Genomic DNA, 25153 nt, shown 5'->3' on the forward strand with positions numbered 1-25153 from the left:
CAGGAATGGAAAATCAAAGTGGTCACCTGCCCCCCAGCCACAGCAGATACAGAGAAGATGTTTGAAATGTGGGCAGATCAGTCATTTTAATGGAGAATGCCCTGAATTGAAAAGGGAAGAGAGATTGTTCACTATCACAAACTCAGAATAGGGCAGTCAGAGGTTCTCTGAATAGTCGTCCCACCAAGACCCCTTGATAAATTTGGAGGTGGGGCCTCATAAGGAGTTTGTATTCTTAGTAGATAGAATTTGGGGCAGCCAAATCATCCTTAGCTTATAAGATACCAGACTTAATTTGACTAGTAATACCTTAAGAGTAACAGGGGTAGACAGGTCTGGAATGTTGGTGTCACTTTTTGAGTCTACTGAATTATAGTGGGAGTCTGAAAGGGTCACCTGGCAATTGTTACATGTACCCAAAGCAGGAACAAATTAATTAGGGGGAGATTGAATAGTCAAATTAGGATTGCAGTTGAAGATCTGTGAAAAAAGAGTAACAGTCTCAATGAATTTATTTACAGAGAATGATGAAAAAGAAATAAATCCCAATGGATGGGTATGTGTTAGAGCTAAACAGTTAGGTTGGTCCAATGTGAAACAGGGATTGCTGTAAAAGTAGCAAGGCAGAACTCTAACCTTTGATAGTACATATTGCTTGTTCAGCAGTATGGCACCAGGCTGCAAGTCATTTGGATTGAAAAAATACTGCCATCAGCTGCCACTCCTCATACATCTTTCCCTCTAGTCCCTTGAACATCTTCGTCGCCCTCCTCTGGACACTCTCCAACTGTTTAATGTCCTTCTTGTACTGTGGTGCCCAGAAAGGCATGCAGTACTCGAGGTGAGGCCACACCAGCGCAGAGCAGAGCAGGACAATCACTTCCCTTGACCAACTAGCGATGCCGTGCTTGATGCACCCCAGGATACGGTTGGCCCTCCTGGCTGCCAGGGCACACTGCTGGCTCATATTCAACTTGCTGTCTACCACAACCCCCAGACCCCTCTCTGCGAGGCTGCTCTCCAGCGTTTTGTCCCCCAGTCTGGACGTATAGCCAGGGTTGCCCCATCCCAGGAGCAGGACCTCGCACTTGCTCTTGTTAAACTTCATGTGGTTGGTGATCGCCCAGCTCTCCAATCTGGCCAGATCTTTCTGCAAGGCCTTTCCACCCTCATCCGAGTCTACAATTCCTCCAAGTTTGGTGTCGTTGGCAAATTTGCTCCAAACACCTTCTAGTCCTACATCCAAATCATTTATAAAGACATTGAAGAGGACTGGCCCTAAAATGGAGCCTTGGGGGACCCCACTAGTGACCATCGACCAGCCAGATGTGGCCCCATTAACCACTACCCTTTGAGCCCTGCCCCTCAGCCAATTGCTCACCCATGGTATGATGTTTTTGCCAAGTTGTATGCTGGACGTTTTGTCCAGTAGGATCCTATGGGAAACTGTCAAAAGCTTTGTGAAGTCCAAGAAGATCACATCAGGAGATTTCCCTTGATTGACTAGAAGGGTGATCTTATCATAAAAGGAATTCAAATTTGTTAGGCAGGACCTACCCCTCATGAACCCATGTTGGCTGGAACCTATGACTTCATTGTCCCCCAGCTGCACTTCAATAACTTCAAGGATCATCTTCTCCATAATTTTACCAGGCACTGACGTGAGACAAATGTAGTACAGGCAGCCATGGTGCCAAGAGGAGCTGTGCTTCTGCACCAACAACATCTGAAGTGGCTCAAACCCCACATCCAATGTTAGTGTCTCCTTTTCAGTTGGGATGCAGTGGGCTTCTGATCCTTGATAACCCTGGCTCCAGAACTCCAGAGGTCAACCTCAGGTTTCTGCTGAGATTTTCTGCCAGAAGCTCCAGCTGAGGCCATGTGTATTGTGTTTATGTGGCAAGGGCTCTTATTGCTCTCTACAACCAACTGTAAGGAAGGTGTGGGGAGCTGTAGGTCTCTTCTCACAGGTAACTAGTGATAGGACTAGAGGGAATGGTCTCAAGTTGTGCCAGGGGAGGTTCAGGTTGGAAATGAGGAGACATTTCTGCTCAGCAAGAGAAGTCAGGTGTTGGGACAGGTTGCCCAGGGAGGTGGTAGAGTCATTGTCCTTGGAGGTGTTCGAGGAGAGGTTGGACGTGGTGCTTGGGGAAAGGGTTTAGTGAGTGACATTGGTGGTAGGGGGATGGTTGAACAAAATGATCTTGGAGGGCTTTTCCAACTGTAATGATTCTAGGATTCTATGATTCTAAGGGCTTGAATTGGGTTGGTATTGGGTTTATGTGGGTTATTTATGTATTGATGTTGGGTTTATTTGGCTTGTATTAGGTTTATGTGGCTTATGTGCAGGTTGGGCTACAGGGGAGGCCTCTACAGAGCCCAGCAGCTGCCCCAGGTCAGATCAGAGCCAGCTCCAGATGGCTCCAAAGGAACCTGCTGCTGTCCAGAGCCAACCCAGTGAGCAACACTGTGAGAACAGGTTGAGGAAAGGGGAAAAATCAGGAAAGGGGGAAATTTGAGGAAAAGGGCAGAGAGGGACGTGAAGCAGTGGCGGGGACAAAACATCAGGGACTGACTGCAGCCCCATTCCCGTGTCCCCTGCACCACTTGGGAGGAGAAGACAGAAGAGGATGGGTTGGAGGAAGGTGTCCGTAGTTTCCTTTTAGTTTCTCAGCGCTGCAGTCTGCTAGGTCAATAAATTGTATTTATCTCCCTGTGCTGAGATTGTTTTGCCCATGACAATAATTATTGAGTGATCTCCCTGTCCTTATCTCAACCCTTGAGCCCTTTCCATCATATTTTTGCCCCTTTTTCTTTTGAAGAGAGGGAGTGAGAGAACGGTTGCGGTGGAGCTCAGCAGCCCTGCAGGGTCGAACCACCACACCGTGCTTCCTAGGTACAGTGTAAAGCAGGTTTTGCATAGCTGGCCTTGTACAGACAGCCCCAAGAGATGCTGCACAAGCAGTTTCCTCTTTAGTCCATTCAAAAAGGCTTGTTGATGCTCAGGGCTGCACTCATCATAGTTTCTCTAGCGAGTCTCTTAATATAGAGTCACAAACTGAGCATGCATTGCCCATAATCCCACAAGGCCTAGGAAAGCTTGTGTTTCTCTCTTGCTAGTTGGTGGGGACATAGCTATTATCTAATTGATCACATCCACCCTGCCATTTTACTCACAAGAACTGGATCTCGTGTGTGAGTCCTTTAACCTTGTTTTGCTTTATAGCAGAACCAGCTCTCAGAATGTTCTAGTTTCAGTTAGGATAGAGTTAATTTCCCTTCTAGTAGCTGGTAGGGTGCTATATTTTGGATTAGGATGAGAAGAGTGCTGATAACATGCTGATGTTTTAATTGTTGCAGAGCAGTGCTTATGCTAAGCCAAGGATTTTCGAGCTCCTCGTGCTGCCCTGCCAGTGGGCAAACTGTGGGTGCGGCAGGAGCTGGGAGGGGACAGACCCAGGACAGCTGACCCAAATTAGCCATAGGGGTATTCCATCTCATATGGGGTCATGCTAAACAATATATATATGGGTGGCTAGCTGGGTTGGGGGGCTGGCTGCTCAGGGATAGGCTGGGCATTGTTCGTCGGGTGGTGAGCAATTGCATTGTGCATCACTTGTTTCGTACTCGTTGTTGTTGTTATTATTATTATTATTATTGTAATTATTTTCCTATCTTAATAAACTGTCTTTATCTCAACTCACAGGCTTCACTTTCCCATTTCTATCCCCTATCCCAGAGAGGGAATGGGGAGGGAGAGAGAACAGCTGCGTGGTGTTTAGCTGCTGACCGGGTTAAACCACAACAGGCCACACCAACCCCACACAGCGCTACAGGCTTGGGGCAGAGTGTCTGGAAAGCTGTTCAGAGGAAAAGGATCTGGGGGTGCTGGTTGATGCTCGCCTGACCACGAGCCGCAGTGTGCCCAGGGGGCCAAGAAGGCCAAGGGCATCCTGGTTGTGTCAGGAGCAGTGCAGCCAGCACACCAGGGAGGTGATCGTCCCCCTGGGCTCTGCTCTGGTGAGGCCAAACCTCGAGTGCTGGGTTCAGCTTTGGGCCCCTCACTACCAGAAGGACATCGAGGCCCTGGAGTGTGTCCAGAGCAGGGCTAAAAAGCTGGTGAAAGGCCTCGAGCACAAGTCCTGTGAGGGGCGGCTGAGGGAACTGGGGATGTTTGATCTGGAGAAGAGGAGGCTCAGGGCAGACCTCATTGCTCTCTACAATGACCTGAAAGGAAGGTCTGGAGAGCTTGGAGTCAGCCTCTTCTCACAGGTAACTAGTGATAGGACTAGAGGGAATGGCCTCAAGTTGTGCCAGGGGAGGTTCAGGTTGGAAATGAGGAGACATTTCTGCTCAGAAAGAGCAGTCAGGCATTGGGACAGGTTGCTGAGGGAAGTGGTGAGGTCACACTCCTGGGAGTGTTTAAGGAGACGTTGGACGTGCTGCTTGAGGACATGGTTTGGTGGTGACATTGGTGGTGGGGGGATGGTTGGATCAGATGATCTTGGAGGGCTTTTCCAACCTTCATGATTCTAGGATTCTACAGGAAAGCTGGGGTAGGACTCTTTATCAAGATGTGTAGCAATAGGACAAGGGGGAATGGCTTTAAACTAAAAGATAGGAGATTTAGATTAGAAATTACGAAGAAAATCTTTACTATGATGGCAGCGAAGCACTGGAATAGGTTTTCCACAGACACTGTGGGTGCCCCATCCCTGGAGGTGTTCAAGGCCAGGCTGGATGGGGCTCTGAGCAACCTGATCTAGTGGGAGGTGGCCCTGCCCATGTCAGGCGGGTTGGAACTAGATGATCTTCAAAGTACTTTCCAACCCAAAGCATTCTGATTTTGTGATTCTGGGATAAATGTGGCTCACCTTGAAATGAAGCACGCAGAGAAAAATATTCCTGCAGGAATATTCCTGCAGGAATATTTTTCTAGTTTGCTTTAAGACAAAGTTGAGGTAAATATTTATGGCAAGAAAGGAAGAGGACTTTGACGTTACCACAAAGCAAGGGAATTGCTGAGCAGAGGCATGAGAAGTACTCCTTAGTTCACCCAATGTTGCAGCAATTACATTAAGTTTTATTGACATTCTTTAAGTAATAATCATTAAAACAAGATTTTGTGGTTATCCCCATATTATGTTCATCTAAAATACAATGCAGCTGCAGTTTTTCCTTCATACCAACTTAGCCTAACATTTCTCCAGTTCAGCGAGTGCATTCTGCTTTGTAACTGTCTTCCAGGAAGCAGGGATTTCTCCTTTGCCATGAAATTTCCCATTGTAGCATTGTTCTAGCTGTGTCCTGAAATAAGACAAACCATTTCCAGTATGCTTGCATGGATGGATCAGGAGGAATGCTCCAAGTGGAATAGGGATGTCCTGCATCCCAGTAGTTCTTGTAGGGGATCCATGTGTCTTCACCAATCCTGAATTTGCAGTCACTTGAAACAAGGCTAGAACAAATATCAATTTTAAAGTTGTCTGTTTTATGCCATTTAGATCCTCTCTTTTCATACCATCTGTATCCTCTCAAAAACTGTGGACGATGGAAGACAACCCAGTGGTCTCCATCATGGTTTGGCAGTGTTAGTGCAAACAGCCCCACAAAATGGACACTGCTCCTGGCACCCTGCAAACTGCTCAGCCAGTATTGTGTGAGGCTGCCTTTCAAATGAGCTCATACGAGCTTCTTTAAACTCTTTCCTGAGATCATCAATAATGGAAGACAGTGCCTTTGTCATGGCATAATTCAGGAACTCTATGTCTGTTATCTCCTGATGTTCAATGCCCTTCAGGTCACTCCTCAGCAAGTTTAGCATGTCTCCAAGTGCTCTGCAGAATTCATCCAGCCAAAGAGAGATTTTATCCTTTCTGTCTTTTCTGTCTTTGACAACCATGGTTGATGCAAGAACAGCTGACTGAATGTTTTCATAGTAACGAGAGAGGGAGTCTCTTAAAAACATCTCTAGCCTTCTGTTCTTATCTAAACAGTATGTCTCAACTTTTGTCTTAATGTAATTATTTAAAAAGTCTCCTGGGGCATTAAGATAATACATGAAATTTTCAAAATTTTCTTCTTCTGCTAGGTATTTCAGCATGTAATTTTCCAGAGTGGATCTATTGCCTCTGAAATCTGGAATTTTATCCTTCACGTCTCGAGCTATGTCAAGAGCTGTCTTCTCATAGATGGCGTGTCGGAGAGCTGGGGCAATCTTGCTGCACAGGAAATCAGCAAATGTTGTGATGCAAGAGGCTCCTTGGCAGGAAATCTGGAAACATTTGAAGAAGTCTTCTCTCTTGCTCTCCAGGTAGACGACTGGATCATTTGCTTTCCTGAATGCTGCATGCATGTCTTTAAACCTTTCTGCTGCCATTCTGCACAAGTACAGTGATAATTCCATTCTGTAATCTTTATTAAAACTGTAATTTGCAGTGCTAGGAACAGAGTTCATAGCTTCCTCCACTTCATTTAGTATTTCATGAATAAAAGTTCGACTGTAATCCATTTTGTCCTTTTCCTTCTTCTCAATGTTTGCCTTCACACGCATTATGATGCTCTCTGTAATGCGGTGCATGTTGGTCATTTTGGTGTCATCCAAACTCTTAGAAATGCGGAAGCCTTTTTTCTTAGACACATGTTTCGTGATGTCAAATGAAAAGATAGTATTTTGGTATAAATTCAATCTTTGTTTAACTACATTAGACTCCCTAAAATGCTCTAGAAGGACATTTTCTATCTCCACATCAATGTCCACCTGTTCCAGAGGGGGAGTAGCAGAGGACACTTCAGCAACCCACTGCATCCAGAGTGAATTGAACCAGTTTCTCAGTACATTTTCACTTAATTTCTGGCCTTTTAGAGACAGGGCCAACTCTCTGCTCTTTCTCAGGAGCTCGTTTTCATATTCAGACTTCCTCTCATCCAGTTTACTCTGGCTCTTCTTTACTTCTAGAAGTTTCTCACACTTCCTTTGTGTTTCAACAAGAAGGGACTCTCTCAGTTCTTTCAGCTTCAGTTCTGTGCTGCATTTCCACTGGATCAGTATTTCACGGTCTTTCTCTTCACTGAAGAACGTTTCCATGTTCTTGGTGATGTCATCACTTCTCTCTTGCACCAGTTCTTCAAGGTGTTCCGTGGTGACCTTGACCAACTCCCCGTTCCGCACCTTGTTTTCCAGTTTCATTTGCAAGTCTAAGATGTGACTTCTCAGCTGCCAGGTCCACTGACTAAATGCAGTTTCCAGTTTCTTGTAGGCAGCAATCTCCACTGAATTCTTGAAGCTGAAAACAAAGTTTTCATTCAGCAGGGCATTCCATAGGTCACTAATACGAACTTTCAAGCTGGAGAGCCTCAAAACACTGCTGTGCGATTCCTTCTTGGCAGCTTGGAGAATTTTGCTCTTTAATTCCTGGACGTTCTGGCTGTAGGTGGGGTTGGGCGGTGCCATCGGTGGGTTTCCTTCCCACAGGTGAGCAAAGTAATGAATGTGGGTGTTCACGTCAAAGCGGATGACGTCGCTGAAGCAGGTGATGTCACAGAATTCCTGCTGGGCCGCGGTCACGGTCATTTCATCCAGCTTTTCCTGCAGACGTCTTTGTCCTTCCATGTTCTGTTCCTTTGCAGTTATTTCGCCCACGTTTTGGTGCACAAAGAGGCAGCCTGGGGAAATATTGACTTGCTTCATCCTCAGGAAAGCCTGCACAGCAATCTGAAGGACGTCTTGCATTTCCGAAGGATTTTCTCCAAAGATGTTGATCAGAGTCATGTTGCCGATGCCAATGACAAAGGTGGCCAGCTCATTGTCATGGTAAAGTGACTGCTTATTGGCCATCTCTATGGCACGAAGTCCTTCTGTGTCAACAACGAGCATGTAATCAAAGTTCAAATCCTGTTGGAGCTTCTCGTCCACTTTAATGAGCTGCATAAACGCTCCCTGGGTGCACCTCCCTGCGCTGACGTTAAACTGCAGACCAAACATGGCATTCAGCAGGGTTGACTTCCCTGTGCTCTGGATGCCAAGCACGGAAAGCACAAATACTCGCTTGTCCCCTAGCTTCTCAATTAACCTGTCAAAGATGGCTCCAATCCATTGCAGTGGTACGTAAGAAGCATCACCATCCATCAGCTCAATGGGATACCCTAAAACCATCAGATTGGCAGCAATTTCAGGTAGTTTGACATACCATTTTTCTTTGGAGTATGTTGATTCCAGTGCCTCATAAATCTGCCCCACCTCTCTCAAAATATGCTCAAGGCCAATGGACAAATCATTGATTTCATCGGAGAAGGTATCTAATTTCTTCATCAATTGAGTTTTCAGGTTGTTATTTTCATTGTTTTTCTTTAATGCCAGGATTTGAGACCATAAGTGATGATACTTTCTCTTCAGCTCATCAAGGCGATCAGAGGAGATGTCGTCCATGAAGATCTTCATCCACTGCAGAAAGAATTTCTTGGTATTGTCTGGCTGTGACTGGAGAAAGCCAAGGACTGTTTTCATCAGCTGATTGAGGGGAAACGCCTTGCCTAGTTGCCTTCTTCGTATTGCAGACTTCTCCAATTCAATTTGGCTCCGATGATGCTCTATGCTCTTGTTCCTCTTTTCCTGCAAGCGAGTGAGTTCTTTGTCCTTTTTACACCACTTGTACCACAGTTTTCCCTGAAGAGGCAGTAGCTGTGATTTGATCTCAGACAACTTCTCCTTCTTCAACAGATTCACCAGTTTGATTGCCATTTCTTTGGCTGTCACACATGCTTCTGTATCTTCATCAACTAGGAAGCCGTGCTGGCGAGCTGTGCTCAGGCATGCATTGAGGCTAACAAGCGTGCTCGACCCTTCCACTAGGTCTCGGATGGTTTTTGTCAGCTCACCCACTAATTCTGCTTCATTTCTGTTCTTGATCCCTATTCTTACGTTTTGGCCAGATCGGCCAGCTGCAATGCTCTCTTTCTCAGTGAAAAGGCAAACCAAAGGCCTCTGAGACTGCCACAGATCATGTAAAATTTTCCTGCCTTTCTCGTTTCTCTGATCCAACTCAGAAACAAGAACCACGATCACGGCAGAGATCTCCTGTAAAAACTGCAGCTGGGGTTCGTGATCCCTTGCATCTCCGTGCAGGTTACAGAAAGCAACAGGGCCATTAAAGCTGTCGTCGTCGCTACCACGGGGAAGGTACCAGGAGATCTCCACAACACCTTTCATCAGGAAGCAGTCTTTGGTGCTGCCTTCACAATGTCGGTGGAAAAAAGTGTCATGTTTCTTCCTGCTCAGCAGGGCATTCAGGAGCTGAGACTTGGAAGAGGAAGGAGAGCTGCCGATGCGGAGGAAGGACACGATGGGCATCTCTGCCCGATAAATGAGTTTGTTGTTGTGACTGCTAGTCCTGGTCTCCTCTCCTGATTTCACCGTCCCTTTCCAGCTCTTCTTGATTTGGCTGAGGGACCAGAGAGGGAACTCTATCTGTGAAGTGCCCGGGTTTGGTACCAGGAGGGGTAGTGCAAACTGGCAGAAAGCGAGCTTGGATGAAAGGTACTGTCTCATGAAATCATCAGCACAATGAAAAATTGCCATCTGGAGGTCCATGGGGTGCACATGACTCTCCCTGCTTGCAGATTCAGGGGCTCCTTTGTCCAAGTCACTGAGAAAGTCATCATAGGAATCAGAGGGCTCATGCTCCTCCCCTGAGGTGTTTGGTGTGGGCGTGACTCCCGGCTTACTCGCCTCCTTCCAAGTCAGGTACCTCACCCGGTAATCCACGGTCAGGAGCCTTTGCAGGAAGTAAAATGGTAGCTCGCTGTCCTTGCTGGGCTGGCTGTCATGTACAGATGTCTGGTGTATTATGTGGAAATCTTCTGTGCCCATTTTTCTTGGATAGTACCTTTCCAGCCCGAGGCGCTTAAGTAAGTTGAGGAACTCCGGGTTTGCAGCGGCTTGACTTGCTTTGGATTTGCTGCTGTCTGATTTGGGTTTGCACTGACTGGGAGGCTGCATGCCTTGAAAAGCATCTTTCACGTCTTTGATTTTATCATCTTTCTTCAGGTTGCCAGATGTGTCCTCCAGTTGCCCATCGATGATGGACTGCAAATCTCTTTCCAGCATCTCCCAGTCTTTGAATGCACTGTACTTTTCGAGGAGAGCTTTCATCTCTGTGGACCATGTGTTTTTCATCTTTTCTTTCATGAAAACTAAGCGGTCATTCTTCTGCTCAGGGGTCACCTTCTTGTTTTCGGATGTTATGGTGAGCCCCGTCAGCAGCAGGAAGGCCTGAGCTCTGCAAACATCCTGTTCCTTCAGGCTCTGATACTCGTTATATGCCATGTGCATTTCCTGTATCATGAAATTAATTTCTGGACACCCAAGGAGGTACTGAAAAGTGCCGTATTCTACTTGGTATCCTGTGCTGGTTGTAACTAAGAGCACTAAGAGTTCTATGTCTTCCTGTGCCCTTTGCTGCAGAGACTGGAGCAAGGAAGAAACAGCCAGGCTTATAGTGAAGGTGGCTTTGATCTTTGCCTCATGAATGGCAGATGCAGAAGTTGCCGGTGCGTATGTGACTTCCTGGATGTACTCCTTCATCTGCTGCAGTGTTGTATTGAGATCTTCAAGACTGGAAATACTGGGAGTTTTGGGAAGCATGTGCTCCTTCTGGAAGACCCATTGCATAATAAAGGAAGCCCTGGGGAAGTCCTTGACAGAATAGATGTGAGGATCCAGCAGGCACTGCAGCAGAGATTTGATGTAGGTGGTGTTTTCTGGAGAAGACTTCTGGCAAAAAGAAACAGTGTTCACCAGGAACTCCTGCAATGCTTTGTCTGACAGACATATGTTGATCCAGACACTGTGATTTTTTGTTCTCTTTTTCAGACTCTGTTGAAAATCTATCAACATGAGCAGTTTCTTTTCATCCACTGTCCCCTCCCAGGTCTTCACTTGCTCCAGGAAAGCTCTGGCCTCTTCTACGGCACTGGCCAGTTCCTCTCCAATGATCACACCGGTGCTGCGATTCGTTAGTTCTTCGTAGACAGTCCTGAGGCTGCTGCCCATTTGATGGGAGGATTTAAAATCGCTGCTGTGGTTGGACAGGATTATGTCCCACACTGGGATCAGCTGAAAGCCCCGGTCGATCACACACCAGGTTGTGTTATTGGCCACAAGCCCGCATTTCCACTCGGGAAGGGAATCTGTCTCTGCTGGGCCCCCTGTTTTGGTCACATAGAGCTGAACTGCTCTGTGGGTGCTGCTTCTGTCTCTTCCCTGAAATGATGCCTGTGAGATGGAGTTTGAAGCATCCCCCTTCACTCCCCTCTTGGTACTGAAGCCGCTGAAGCTAGCCCCAACGTAGCTGTTCAGTGCTTCAGATGTTTGTTGCTTCATCTCATCCCATTGCTCTGCTCTGAAACCTTCGGCAGATGCTTTCCACCAGAATATTCCCCCAAAGTGGAGGGGTCCCTGGTTCACGTGGGACCCAAACCTGCTGAAGAAGCTGGCGCACCTGCTCTTCAGTAGGTGGAACCTCTCTGCCTCCTGGGTGATGCTCAGAAGATGTTCGATGTCTTGCAGCTCTCGCAGGGCTGCGTCTGAGAGGCGAAGCTGGTCCTTTTGGAAGTAGTAGGAGGCCAGAGGCATGTATTGGTACTTGGTGATGCAAATGTACGCCTGCTCCGAGCGTGACCGACGGGAGTCCTCTGACTGTGAGGACTTGCTGGAATCTACACCTGTTTCAAAACTGAACCCCCAGAACCCAGATTTGACAGAAGCGCTGAGGCTGAACCCCAGCTGCTCCATGGACTTGGTGAAAGTGGCTTCTGCTGCAGAGGAGGAGAACTCCTTCCTCTCAAGCAGCGACCCTTGCACTGGACCAGTGAGCATGAAGCCATCAGGGACCCTGATGAGTTGCTCTCGCTTTGCCAGCACATCCTCCAGGCTCTTGGTTTGGTAAATCCCCTGCAGAGCCAGGCCTCCCGATGCCCGCCTCAGGACCTCCTCGTCAGAGACATTCTCCCTCTCCCCCATGTACTTCTCCTGCTGCTCCAGTTGCTTCCGGATGCTCACCAGCTCATCCAGCAATGCCTTCTCTGGAGGTTCCCAGTACTCCTTGGGAATGTCCGTGACTTGCTGTAGGGCCTCCTCTTTCTGTCTTATCATTTCCTTGGTGTAGCTGCATCTCTTCTGCATTTCTTCCAGCTCCCGTAGGATTGACTTGGCTTCTTCTTGCCTCTGCTTCATCCTCTCCAAATGCTGCTTCTGCAGCTCATCAACACCTGTTTCATTGCCTGTGATAGCTCTCATTATGTGCAACTAGGGGAAGGGTGGTTATCTGTGACTGTGATAGTTCAGTGTTCTGAATCCAACCAGACCCCCAGACGGTTAATTGGTTATTGGTGAATGTCTGGCTGGAGCCCCAGACAGTTAACACATTATTGGCGAATGTCCGACTGGATCAGTACCCTGAATCCAACCAGGCCCATAACAGTTAATCAATCAGCTACACCCCTTAACGTGACAGCAGGAAACAAGGCAAAGATAAACAAAAAACTTCTAAATACTGTCCAACAGCAGGTCAAAGTCCAGAAAGGTAAAAAGTTTAACCTCCTCTTACTCATCGCCTTCATCCTGAAAGACCCTTGTCCACGACCACAAGGCTACACGATGCAGGCGCAACCAGATGGAGCTAAGGGTGGGGAGTATGGAAATGAGTACTTGGTAGAGGTCCGCCTTTTGGGGGAAAATAATGAATATGTATTAGAGCTCATGTAATATGTAACAGTATTCGTGTATAAAGTTGTGAGAGACGACCGGGCAGGCGCGCACCTTTTTGAGGGAAGCTATTCCCAGTGCGCCCGGTGCACCGCAATAAAGTATACGTAGTTTACAACCCTATGGTTGTAGAGTCTCTTCCTCACATCAGTAGCAACTGGAGACTGGATAACCTTAATGAAGCCAATACTCTCACCATCCACATATCCTTATAGTTTTTCATGCACTAAACAAAGCTACTAAATAAAGGTACACAACTAAAACTACTAAATAACGGAACAAAGATGGTAAATCAACTAAAGAGGAAGACATATGAGGAGTGGCTGAAGTCACTTGGATTGTTCAGCCTGGAGAAGAGGAGACTGAGGGGAGACCTCGTGGTGGCCTCCAACTTCCTCACGAGGGGAGCGGAGGGGCAGGCACTGAGCTCTGCTCTCTGGTGACCAGCAAGAGGACCCGAGGGAACGGCATGGAGATGTGCCAGGGGAAGTTCTGGCTGGATATCAGGAAAAGGTGTTTAACAAGAGGGTGTTGCAGGCACTGGAGGCCAAGGAGGTCTAGGGGCCTCCGCTGTGGCCCCTGCCCTGCCCAGCGCAAGTCAGCGGGGACCTACCTGCCCTCCCTGGTGCTCTGCAACTTCTGCACTGCCTCAGCGCAGCTCCAGCAGCCTCTCAGCCCAGCTACTGCACTGCCTAAGCCCAGCTCTGACCCCACTTTTATAAAGGCCCAAGCTTCTTCACAGGTTGCGGTTTCCTGTTTACACAGCAGGGAGAGGCTTGCTTCTTTCTTGGAAGTCAGGCCATTAGATGATACAGCACCAGAAAGTGAAACTTGGCAGCTGCTGGCTGTGCTGGGGCTGAGCCAGGCTGCTGGGGCATCCGCATCCCCAGGTACACCCTGCTCCCCAGGTGTGCAGGTATGGTGGTTTTCCTTTGCTGGGCAGCTGCACTCCTGTGGTGTAATTGCCTGAGGTAACTAGGGAAATAAAACTAACATTCACATTTTAAAGAAAATGTACAGCATTGAAGAGGCTTTCAGGGTAGGGCATAGCATTACCTGAGCGTTCCCTGGACTTCCAACCTTAGATGCTATCGCTCTGGGGAAACTTGGTGTGCTAGCCCTAAGGAACAGCACGGAGCGTAGAGTGGAGTGGAGACACCACGGCTAGGCTCTGTAACCAGGTGGGGACTTTATTGTTCTTGTGCCCACCGAGACCGATAAGCTGCACTTTTGCCACCCTGAGCCAAGGATCTGTCATGCTTTGACAAATGCTGTACCCTAGTGTACTTTTTGCTCATTATAATATCATTATAATACCAAAACACTCTTCCATCCCAAAAGCTACCCGCCTCCAAGGTGCGACCGCCCCTCACTGAGCATGCACCCTGAATTTCTCGGAGCCTATTACTTTAAATGGAGACGGGAGAACTTTTCACCAATCATAACTAAGATATGCTTGACTAGAGTCACTCATGCTCCACCTAAAAGATAGAAAATAATATGAATTGGCCCAAGAGAGGGGATGTTAGGGAAGATACCACCATCAGGGGAGATACCATCCCGAGGAAATACAACATCCTTAGGACCTCCTGACTCCTGGGATCAGCATCTTTTTCCCCCTCATTGGGAAGCCTTTGGGTGAGATCTGAATACTTGCCTATAAATCTCTCTAGAGTCTTTGATCCTTTTAACGTGTTTATTTCTAGGCTGCGCACCTGTAACACCTGTAACACCTGAGTATTTCATGCATGCTACCTTGCTTTTGCAGACAGTCACTATCGCCAGCAATCCAAAAAAAACTGGTTAGCTGTTGCTATAATAAACCATACTTGATTGCGTTGTGATAGCTCTCATTAAGCGCAACTAGGGTAAGGGTGGTTATCTGTGACTGTGATAGTTCAGTGTTCTGAATCCAACGGGACCCCCAGACAGTTAACGTGTTATTGGTGAACGTCCAACTGGTTCAGTACGCTGACTCCAACCAGGCCCATAACGGTTGATCAGCTACACCCCTTAATGTGACAACAGGAAACAAGGCAAAGATAAACTAAATACTTCTAAATTTAAAATATATTCTAAATATATATTCGATTATTCTATATTATATATTTAGAATATATATTATATTATATAATATACATATTATATATTAAATAAACAATTCTATATATTATATATTATATTTATATAATATTCTATTCTACATATTACATATTTTATATATTATATATTCAATATATTATATATTCTATCTATTATATATTCTATTCTATGTTATATATTTAGAATATATATTCTAAATATAAAATTAACATTCACTGAGAGGGTGTTGCAGGCACTGGAGGCCAAGGAGGTCTAGGGGCCTCCGCTGTGGCCCCTGCCCTGCCCAGCGCAAGTCAGCGGGGACCTACCTGCCCTCCCTGGTGCTCTGCAGCTTCTGCACTGCCTCAGCCCAGCTCCAGCAGCCTCTCAGCCCAGCTCCTGCACTGCCTAAGCCCAGCTCTGACCCCACTTTTATAAAGGCCCAAGCCTCTTCACAGGTTGCGGTTTCCTGTTTACACAGCAGGAAGAGGCTTGCTTCTTTCTTGGAAGTCAGGCCATTAGATGATACAGCACCTGAAAGTGAAACTTGGCAGCTGCTGGCTGTGCTGCGGCTGAGCCAGGCTGCTGGGGCATCCGCATCCCCAGGTACACCCTGTGCCCCTGGTGTGCAGGTATGGGGGTTTTACTTTGCTGGGCAGCTGCACTCCTGTGGTGTAATTGCCTGAGGTAACTAGGGAAATAAAACTAACATTCACGTTTTAAAGAAAACGTACAGCATTGAAGAGGCTTTCAGGGTAGGGCATAGCTGCATTACCTGAGCGTTCCCTGGACTTCCAACCTTAGATGCTCTCGCTCTGGGGAAACTTGGTGTGCTAGCCCTAAGGAACAGTACGGAGTGTAGAGTGGAGTGGAGACACCACGGCTAGGCTTTGTAACCAGGTGGGGACTTTATTGTTCTTGTGCCCACCGAGACCGATAAGCTGCACTTTTGCCACCCTGAGCCAAGGATCTGTCATGCTTTGACAAATGCTGTACCCTAGTGTACTTTTTGCTCATTATAATATCATTATAATACCAAAACACTCTTCCATCCCAAAAGCTACCCGCCTCCAAGGTGCGACCGCCCCTCACTGAGCAAGCGCCCTGAATTTTTGGGACCTATTACTTTAAACGGAGACGGGAGAACTTTTCACCAATCATAACTAAGATATGCTTGACTAGAGTCACTCATGCTCCACCTAAAAGATAGAAAATAATTTGAATTGGCCTAAGAGAGAGGGGATGTCAGGGAAGATACCACCATCAGCGGAGATACCATCCCGAGGAAATACAACATCCTTAGGACCTCCTGACTCCTGGGATCAGTTGACGGGCTGAGCCTCTTTTTCCCCCCCATTGGGACGCCTTTGGGTGAGATCTGAATACTTGCTTATAAATCTGTCTAGACTCTTTGATCCTTTTAACGCGTTTATTTCTAGGCTGCGCACCTGTAACCCCTGTAACACCTGTGTATTTCATGCATGCTAGCTTGCTTTTGCAGACAGTCACTATCGCCAGCAATCCAAAAGAACCTGGTTATCTGTTGCTATAATAAACCATACTTGATTGCACTGTGATAGCTCTCATTAAGTGCAACTAGGGTAAGGGTGGTTATCCGTGACTGTGATAGTTCAGTGTTCTGAATCCAACCAGACCCTCCAGACGGTTAACGTGTTATTGGTGAATGTCTGACTGGAGCCCCAGACAGTTAACGCCTTATTAGTGAATGTCCGACTGGTTCAGTACCCTGAATCCAACCAGGCCCATAACGGTTAATCAGCTACACCCCTTAACGTGACAGTACAATTGGTGTAGTTGGCAGGATTGCTATGGATAAACTGCTGCAAAAATACAAATGTGCCCTTTCCCAGGTAGGGAAGGAGTTTTCCCAAAAGTTTTGGAAAGATGAGGAGAAAGTGGTAGAGTGCATTGAGCAGTGTCAGGCTTCACGAAAGATTGGTCAAAGAAAGGGTAAAGGTGCAATTTGTGCTGTGTCAGGAGCCTGTTTGTCTTGTGCTCAGGAAGAAGTTAAGGAAACTCCTGCTCCCAAACTGATCTCTGATGCGGAACATTCAGCTTTGAAATCAGAGAATGAGCTATGGAAATCATCATTGGCCTTGGAAAGGGAGACGGGAAAAACATTAGGAATCAGAGTGGATAAACTTTCGACTGAGGATGACAAAGTTGTGACTGAAAATGATAAATATGTGCATGAGAATAATCATCTTAAACAATTGCTGGAGAGGGTTAGTGTAGTGGGTTTACGTGGCAAGTTTTTGGTAGCAGGGAGCCATATGGGTCGTTTCTGTGAGAAAGATCTAGAAGCCGCCCCATGTTTGGGAAGGGCCCCATTGTTTTCCAGATCTGAGCCAATAAGCGATGTTGTTTTGCGCCTCTGTGAGAGCATATTTAAGACAGGGAAAAAAACGCTGCACCACACAGCAGCCAGGAGAGTCAAGGGAGTGAGAAACAGCCTTGCAGGTGCCAAGGTCAGTGCAGAAGGAGGGGGAGAGGTGCTCCAGGCGCTGGAGCAGAAGTCCCCTGCGGCCTGTGGTGAGGACCATGGTGAAGCAGGATGTCCCCCTGCAGCCCATGGAGTGCCACGGTGGAGCAGGGTTCCACGCTGCAGCCCGTGGAGGAGACCACGGTGGAGCAGGTGGCCCTGCACCGATGGAGGCTGCTGCCTGTGGAAGACCCCTGCCGGAGCAGATTCCGGGCCGGACCTGTAGCCCGTGGAGAGGAGCCCAGGCAGGAGCAGGTGACCTGGGAGGAGCTGCTGCCCGTAGGGGAGCCAGGTTGGAGCAGTTTTCTCCTGAGGGATGGACCCCGTGGTACGGACCCATATCTGGACCAGCTCTGGAAGAGCTGCTGCCTGTGGGAAGCCCACGCCGGATCAGTTCGTCAAGGACTGCATCCCGTGGGAGGGACCCCACAGCACAGGGGACGAGAGTGACCGAGAAGGAGCGGCAGAGAAGAAGTGCTGTAGACTGACCATAACCCCCATTCCCCCGTGCCGCTCGGGGGGAGGAGGTGGAAGAGGGTGGATGGGGGGGGAAGGTGCTTTTGGTTTCTTTCCTTTGTTTCTCACTTCTCTAGTTTGTTAGTAATAAGCAATAAATCTTACTGTCTCCCTATGCTGAGTCTGTTTTCCCCTCACTAATAATTACTGTGTGATCTTCTTGTCCTTATCTCAACCTTTGAGCCCTTTTCATTGTATTTTCTCCCCATTCCTCTTTGAGGAGGGGGAGTGAGAGAGTGGCTGTGGTGGAGCTCAGCTGCCCACTCGAGCAGAACAACCACAATGATCTATAATATAATATGTCTTCCATCTCAAACCATTTTAGGATTCTTTAGCATTTGGAGCCTTGGTTTCTCATGGTCGGGAAGATGACCTGGCAATGCACAGACTATGCCTCTGGGGCTGGTTTCAGAGCACGATGCAGGGAGCAGCCAACGCCTGCCCAGGGCCATGGTGGAAGGGCCCTGGGGGAGCTGCCAGAGGAGCATGAAGCCCACTGGGGTGGTGTTGGAGGATGTTGTGGTTTAACCAGGCAGGCAGCAAAGCACCACACAGCCGTTCGCTGGCTCCCCCCACACCCACAGCAGGATGGGGGAGGGAACTGAAGAAAAAAAAAGTTAAAGGGCAAAAAAAAATCCAGATGCTCTTAGAAGCTTATCTAAGCGCACTTGTTGAGTGATCTCCCTGTCCTTATCTCAATCCACGAGCCCTTTTCATTGCATTTTCTCCCACTTTTCCTATGAGGACGGGGAGAGAGAGAGCAGTTATGGTAGAGCTCAAATGCTTAGAAGAACAGTACCACCACAGTCCCTTCCAATCCAAACCAATTTAGGATACTATGAAGTGCTAAAAACCTGCGTGTTGAGAAGAAGACAGTTTAATAGGACAGAAAAGGAAGGGATAATGATGATGATGGTGATAATAATAAACCAACAAATATCCAAAGCAAGTGATACACAGTGCAATTGGTCACCAACCACTGTCTGAAGCCTAACCCTCGCTTTAGCGGCGGCCGCCCCCCACCCGAGCCAGCTCCCCTAGATTTTATTGCTGAGCAGTACGCCCTCTGGAATGGGACATCCTTTGGTTCCTTGGGGTCAGCTGTCCTGCTTCTGTCCCCTCCTGGCTCATTGTGCACCCTGGGCTCCTCGCTGCCAGGACAGCATGAGGAGCAGGAAAGTCCTTGGCTCTGTGCAAGCACTGCTCCGCAACAACTAACACATTGGTGCTGTCAGCATCCTTCTCATCCTAAATCAAACCCATAGCCTATAGCAGCTACAAGGAAAAAAATTACTCCACCCTGACTGTGCCTCTGCCTGCTGTGGGTGATGCGGCAGCCCCCAAGACAGAGAGAGGACCCCTGTGCTGGGTTGGCCCCGGCCAACAAGGAGAACCCAGCAGCTGCTCCCCCGCTCCCCACCAAAAGGACTGGGAGAAAAGTGGAGACACAAAAGCAAGACAAGCTCGTGGGTCAAGGTAAGGAGAGTTTAGCAATCACTGCCCTATCTAGCCCCACCACCAGGCTTCGCACCTCTGCGGGGCATTGGGCTGTCCCAGGGGGCCTCCTGCTTACCTGCCTGCTCCTGCCCCGGCCCCCAGATCCTCCCTGCCCTCCAGGGCAGCCCTTGCAGCACGCCCCCCCACATCCTGCAGCAGCCTGACTGGAGGGAGCTGCTCCTCCATCCCCGACACCCGAGCAGAGCCCGTTTCCCCTGTGTGAAAAGCCCTTCTGCCCTCCTGGCATCTCGCAGCCCAGCAGGAGATGGGTGAAACAGCGAGCAGGAGGCCAAGGGGTCTCCGCATGTGGCCCCTACCCTGCCCAGTGCATGTCAGCAGGGACCTACCTGCCCTCCCTGGTGCTCTGCAGCTCCAGTAGCGTCTCAGCCCAGCTCCCGCGCCATCTCAGCGCAGCCCCTGCACAGCCTCAGCCCTTTCCTGACCCCACTCTTTATAGAGCCCCAAGCCCCTGCACTAGCCACAGTTTATTGGTTACACAGCAGGGAGATATTTTTTCCTTTCCTGGAAGTCAGGCTATTACCTTTCAGGCAGTGCCAGAAAGTGAAACTTGGCAGTTGCTGGCTGTGCTGGAGCAGCCACATCCCCAAGCACTCCTCCACGGAAGGAAAGGGTGTTGCAGGAAGCACGGCTGAATGCATGACAGACACCAGGAGAGTCAGATCACGCTCCATTTTATTGCCCGAATAGCCTAACTTTTAGAGTGAACTTAACAGGGGCGGACAGTGTTTCACACAAGATTATTGCTCAAAAGCACTCAGACAAACAACTACAAGAAAACAACCCCACCTGCAAGAAAACTTGTGATTAGCAGTCACATAGACCTTGTCCTTGAAGCCAGCTACTGGTAACAATATTTTTCTGAATTCCTCAATTGGGCGATGTGGGAACACTGTCATGGGAACTTCTCATAGTTGCCCTGGTAGCTTGGTTTGCTCAGCTACAGCAAGCCATGGGATCTTTGCTGTTTCAAAAAATCCCGCAACAGAAGGGGAAGTGGAAGAAGCAGGCAGCTCTAAAGCAGAGCCATCACAGAAATGGGAGGGAGAAGAGACAGAAATCGTAGCAGAGTCAGAATCCACATGAACCCTATCCCTGAGAGAGGTGCGAGGTAGCAAAAGGATTTCAGCTGTCACCTACATGAGCACATTTTCACCTGGCTGCTCTGATGCTGGGATACTGGGGCTGGTAGCTGGGAATCAGAAGGCAAGGAAGCCAAGCAGCTGTAATCCCTCTCTAGGAAAAGGGTCCTTGCAAAGTGATTGGGAAAGGGCACAAGTCCTTAGCATCTGGAGATGGCCCACGTCAGGCGTGAAGGAAAGGTATCCATCCCCTCAAGGAAGGTACTGTACATCAGCCAGGCAAGTCGACCACCGTGGAGAAAGGTCTCCAGTACCTGAGGGAATGAGCTGTGCTCGAGACGGTTTATGGTGATGTGGACGATGACCAGGCACCCAAGGATCCAGATGAAATTTGTTCCACATGGTGGAAGTTTATACAGAGCACCACCATCGTGTGCCAGCATGCTGGCAGTGATGAACTGGATTGATGGGATGGGACCAACAGTGTTTAGTGTCCGGCTAACTCCAGAATTATGAAGACAGTGGACTAATGGCATGCAGGCCCCAGTTTGCTTTCCCTTGCAGGGGCGTCCAGTCCACCTGGAATCGACTGCCCCAGGGGTGGAAACGCAGCCCCACTGTTTGCCTTGGACTGATCCAGGCAACACCACAAGTCCATGGGGCTAGATGGGATCCACCGGAGGGTGCTGAGGGAGCTAGCAGATGTGATTGCTGAGCCAATCTTCTCAACCTGCGTGTTGAGAAGAAGACAGTTTAATAGGACAGAAAAGGAATGGATAATGATGATGATGGTGATTAATAATAAACCAACAAATACCCAAAGCAAGTGATACACAGTGCAATTGGTCACCAACCACTGACTGAAGCCTAACCCTTGCTTTAGCAGTGGCAGCCCCCCACCCAGGCTAGCTCCCCTAGATTTTATTGTTGAGCAGTACGCCCTGTCACAGAATCACAGAATTTCTAGGTTGGAAGAGACCTCAAGATCATCGAGTCCAACCTCTGACCTAACACAAACAGTCCCCACTAAACCATATCCCTACGCTCTACATCTAAACGTCTTTTAAAGACTTCCAGGGATGGTGACTCCACCACTTCCCTGGGCAGCCTGTTCCAGTGCCTAACAACCCTTTTGGTAAAGAAGTTCTTCCTAACATCCAACATAAAACTCCCCTGGCGTAACTTTAGCCCATTCCCCTTCGTCCTGTCACCAGGCACGTGGGAAAATAGGCCAAACCCCACCTCTCTACACCCTCCTTTAAGGTACCTATAGAGAGCGATAAGGTCACCCCTGAGCCTCCTCTTCTCCAGGCTGAACAAGCCCAGCTCCCTCAGACGCTCCTTGTAGGACTTGTTCTCCAGGCCCCTCACCAGCTTCGTCGCCCTTCTCTGCACCCGCTCAAGCACCTCGATGTCCTTCTTGTAGCGAGGGGCCCAAAACTGAACACAGTACTCGAGGTGCGGCCTCACCAGAGCCGAGTACAGGGGGACGATCACCTCCCTAGCCCTGCTGGTCACACTGTTTCTGATACAAGCCAGGATGCCGTTGGCCTTCTTGGCCACCTGAGCACACTGCTGGCTCATATTCAGCCGACTGTCCACCATCACTCCCAGGTCCTTCTCTGCCTGGCAGCTCTCCAACCACTCCTCTCCCAGCCTGTAGCTCTGCTTGGAGTTATTGCGCCCCAGGTGCAGGACCCGGCACTTGGCCTTGGTGAACTTCATGCAGTTGACCTCAGCCCATCGGTGCAGCCTATCCAGATCCTCCTGCAGAGCCTTCCTATCCTCGAGCAGATCGACACATGCACCTAACTTGGTGTCATCTGCGAACTTAATGAAGAGTGCGCCAGTCCAAGCCAAGAGCAGCCAGTTTCTTGAGGAGAATGCTGTGGGAAACAGTGTCAAAAGCCTTGCTGAAGTCAAGGTAGACCACATCCACAGTCTTTCCCTCATCCACCCAGCGCATCAGTTTGTCACAGAAGGAGATCAGGTTTGTCAAGCAGGACCTGCCTTTCTTAAACCCATGCTGACTGGGCCTGATCACCTGCTTGCCCTGCAAGTGCTGCGTGATGACTCTCAAAAGCGCCTGCCAGCTCCAGCAACGCCAGCCACCAGCCCACAAACAGCTCCTGGGCTCACCACGGAGATTTTTGGAAGGTTCCCTTCACGGGACAGTGTATTGGGTCTGGCTGGAATGTTAACTTTCCCAGCAGCAGCCCATACAGTGCCGTACTCTGTACTTGTAGCTGGAACAGCAGTGTTATCACACCAGTGTTGTGTCTGCTGCTGAGCAGCAGTGGCACAGTATTAGGCCTTTCTCTAACCCTCCTAGGGGGTGGGCAAAAGGTGAGGAGAGAAACATCACTAGGGCAGCTGGCCTAAACCAATCAAAGGGATATTCCATACCATGTGATGTCACACTCAGCAATAAAAGGTGGAAACAGGAAGAAGAGGGGAGGGGTGGGCTCTCGTTTGGAAGACGTTGGTCCTCCTCTCGAACACCGGCTGCGTGCGTTGAGGCCTTGCTTCAAGGACGTGGTCAATCATCGCTCATTTGTGGGAAGTAGAGAGTAATTTCTTTCCTCTGCACTTCCATATAGCCTTCATTTATTTTGTTTGTTTGTTTTCCTCCCTTCTTTTTATTTTCCTTTTTTTCCCCCTCCCTTTCCCCTTTCCCTTTTTATTTTCCCCTTAGTTAAATTGTTAGTTCATGGTAGTCTTTATTTAATTATTAAAATTATTTCCCTTTAATTAAATTATCCTTATCTCAACCCGTGAGTTGTTCTTTGCTTTACTTCTCCCCCTCCTCATCTAAAGGAGGGGGAGTGAGAGAGCGGTTGTGGGGTTTAGCTGCCCAGTACGGTAAAACCACCACAGTCCTTTTTGGCGCCCAACGTGGGGCTCGAAGGGTTGAGATAACAATAGAATTGATTAAACGCATATAACTAACACGCTTGCTTGCTAGTAACCATGTACATTGCCCTGTTAATAATAATAGCTTTGTTCCTATGTCATGCAATCCGTGTCATATTCTCCTTTCTCCTATATATCCGATCCGACAAAGTGCTACAATCTGTGTTCACTTTTTTTAATTCGCTGTGCTGCCAAGCACTGACCTTGGTTTTAATCTGGAATTCAGGCTCTGCACTGTTATCATTTGGGTCCCATGGAAACTATCTTTCAGAGAATATTCAGAACTACACTGCCTTCCTTTTCTCATCTGGACACCAGTTTATTAATAATATTAAGAATGGTACCTTTCCCTCCTTTCACAGTGGGCTAATTACAACCGTTTGGGAGTATTTTGAAGATCCATCTGTAACCCATGTATTGCTACTTCTAATTCTGAACAACCAGTTTCATTTTCTCTCTAAGATTAGTCGATTGTTTAGAAAACTTACTTGGGAATCTGTCCCGAAACAGTCTTGTGGTGAGTGGCTAGGTGTGTGGGATGATGTTAGCAGATACCTGTCACGAGTGTCTCCTCCAATAGTTTTGAACTTCACCCCTGAGCAAGTGCTAAATCCTAAAAAATTAGTAGAATGTTTGAGAGTTGTATGTCCTGACCCTGATAATGCCGGAGAACGACAGCTTGCAGCATTGTGCTGGGTCCTGGCTTATTCCTATCAAACACTGTTTAACATCATCCAGCAACTTGAAGAGAGGGAGGAAGTCTCTGAATATGATGACCAAGTAACACACGATGTGGCTGACCCAAAAGACCAACCAACTATGGTATCAGTCGCCCCCATAGTCAAGTCAAAAAAATGGAAACGGAGGTCAGCTCGTTTAGTAAGGGAAGAAGGCTCTCCTAAGGAGGAGGAAGAAGGGGAAATGGCAGGCACCTCTAAAGCAGGGCCATCACAAAAACAGCAGGAAGACGAGACAGAAATCATAAAGGAATCAGAAATCACTCGATCCTTATCCCTGAGTGAGATGCGAGAAATACGAAAGGATTATGGTCGACGCCCAGGTGAACACATCCTCACTTGGCTGCTTCGATGCTGGGATGCTGTGGCCAATAGCCTACAATTAGAAGGCAATGAAGCCAAGCAGCTGGGATCCCTCTCTAGAGAAAGGGTAATCGACAAAGTAATCGGGAGAGGAGCACAGGCCCTCAGCCTCTGGAGACGACTCCTGGCGGCTGTGAGAGAAAGATATCCCCATAAGGAAGATATTGTATATCAAATAGGCAAGTGGACCACTATAGATAAAGGTCTCCAGCATCTGCGGGAATTAGCTGTGCGGGAGATGATTTATAGTGATTTGGACAATGCCCAGACACCTCAAGACCCCGATGAAGTCCAGTGCACAACATCCATGTGGCGCAGATTTGTGCGGAGTGCACCACCAGCACATGCCAGTACCCTGGCATCAATTAACTGGGATGAGGGGATGGGACCAACATTGTATGATATGTCCTGCCAGCTTCAAAAATATGAAGACAATCTCTCTGCTCCGCTACAGTCCAGTGTCTCAGCTGTGGAGAAACTGTCTAAAGGACTTGACAAGCTCGTGGAACGAGTATATTCCCCCTCATTTGGACAGAGTGATACTTCAGCCACTAAGAATCAGCATTCGCGCGCTCAAGAGAGAGAGTACCCAAGACGTACACCACGTGGCACCTTGTGGTTTTTTCTGCGTGACCATGGGGAAGATATGAGGAAATGGGATGGTGTACCTACTTCAACC

At 48.3% G+C, this 25153-nt stretch overlaps 1 protein-coding gene and 1 pseudogene across 3 annotated transcripts in view; both read right to left on the reverse strand.

The window, feature by feature from the left end:
• The window catches only part of LOC137854999 (interferon-induced very large GTPase 1-like), an 81948-nt gene that overhangs the window by 44914 nt on the left and 11881 nt on the right, over positions 1-25153 (reverse strand). The window contains exons 2-3 of one of the 3 annotated variants that reach the window (XM_068679062.1): positions 21729-22347; positions 19709-21191 (exon numbers count right to left, since the gene is read on the reverse strand). The exons of 1 other annotated variant lie outside the window; for it this stretch is intronic. The gene's annotated coding sequence lies outside the window, so the exon portion shown is untranslated. The remainder of the gene's footprint in view (positions 1-19708; positions 21192-21728; positions 22348-25153) is intronic. One more of the 3 variants, XM_068679061.1, reaches the window with a different exon arrangement.
• On the reverse strand, positions 5196-12870 carry LOC137855003 (interferon-induced very large GTPase 1-like; annotated as a pseudogene).

The sequence above is a fragment of the Anas acuta genome, chromosome 3 (genome assembly GCF_963932015.1).
Source record: "Anas acuta chromosome 3, bAnaAcu1.1, whole genome shotgun sequence".
Taxonomy (NCBI): domain Eukaryota; kingdom Metazoa; phylum Chordata; class Aves; order Anseriformes; family Anatidae; genus Anas; species Anas acuta.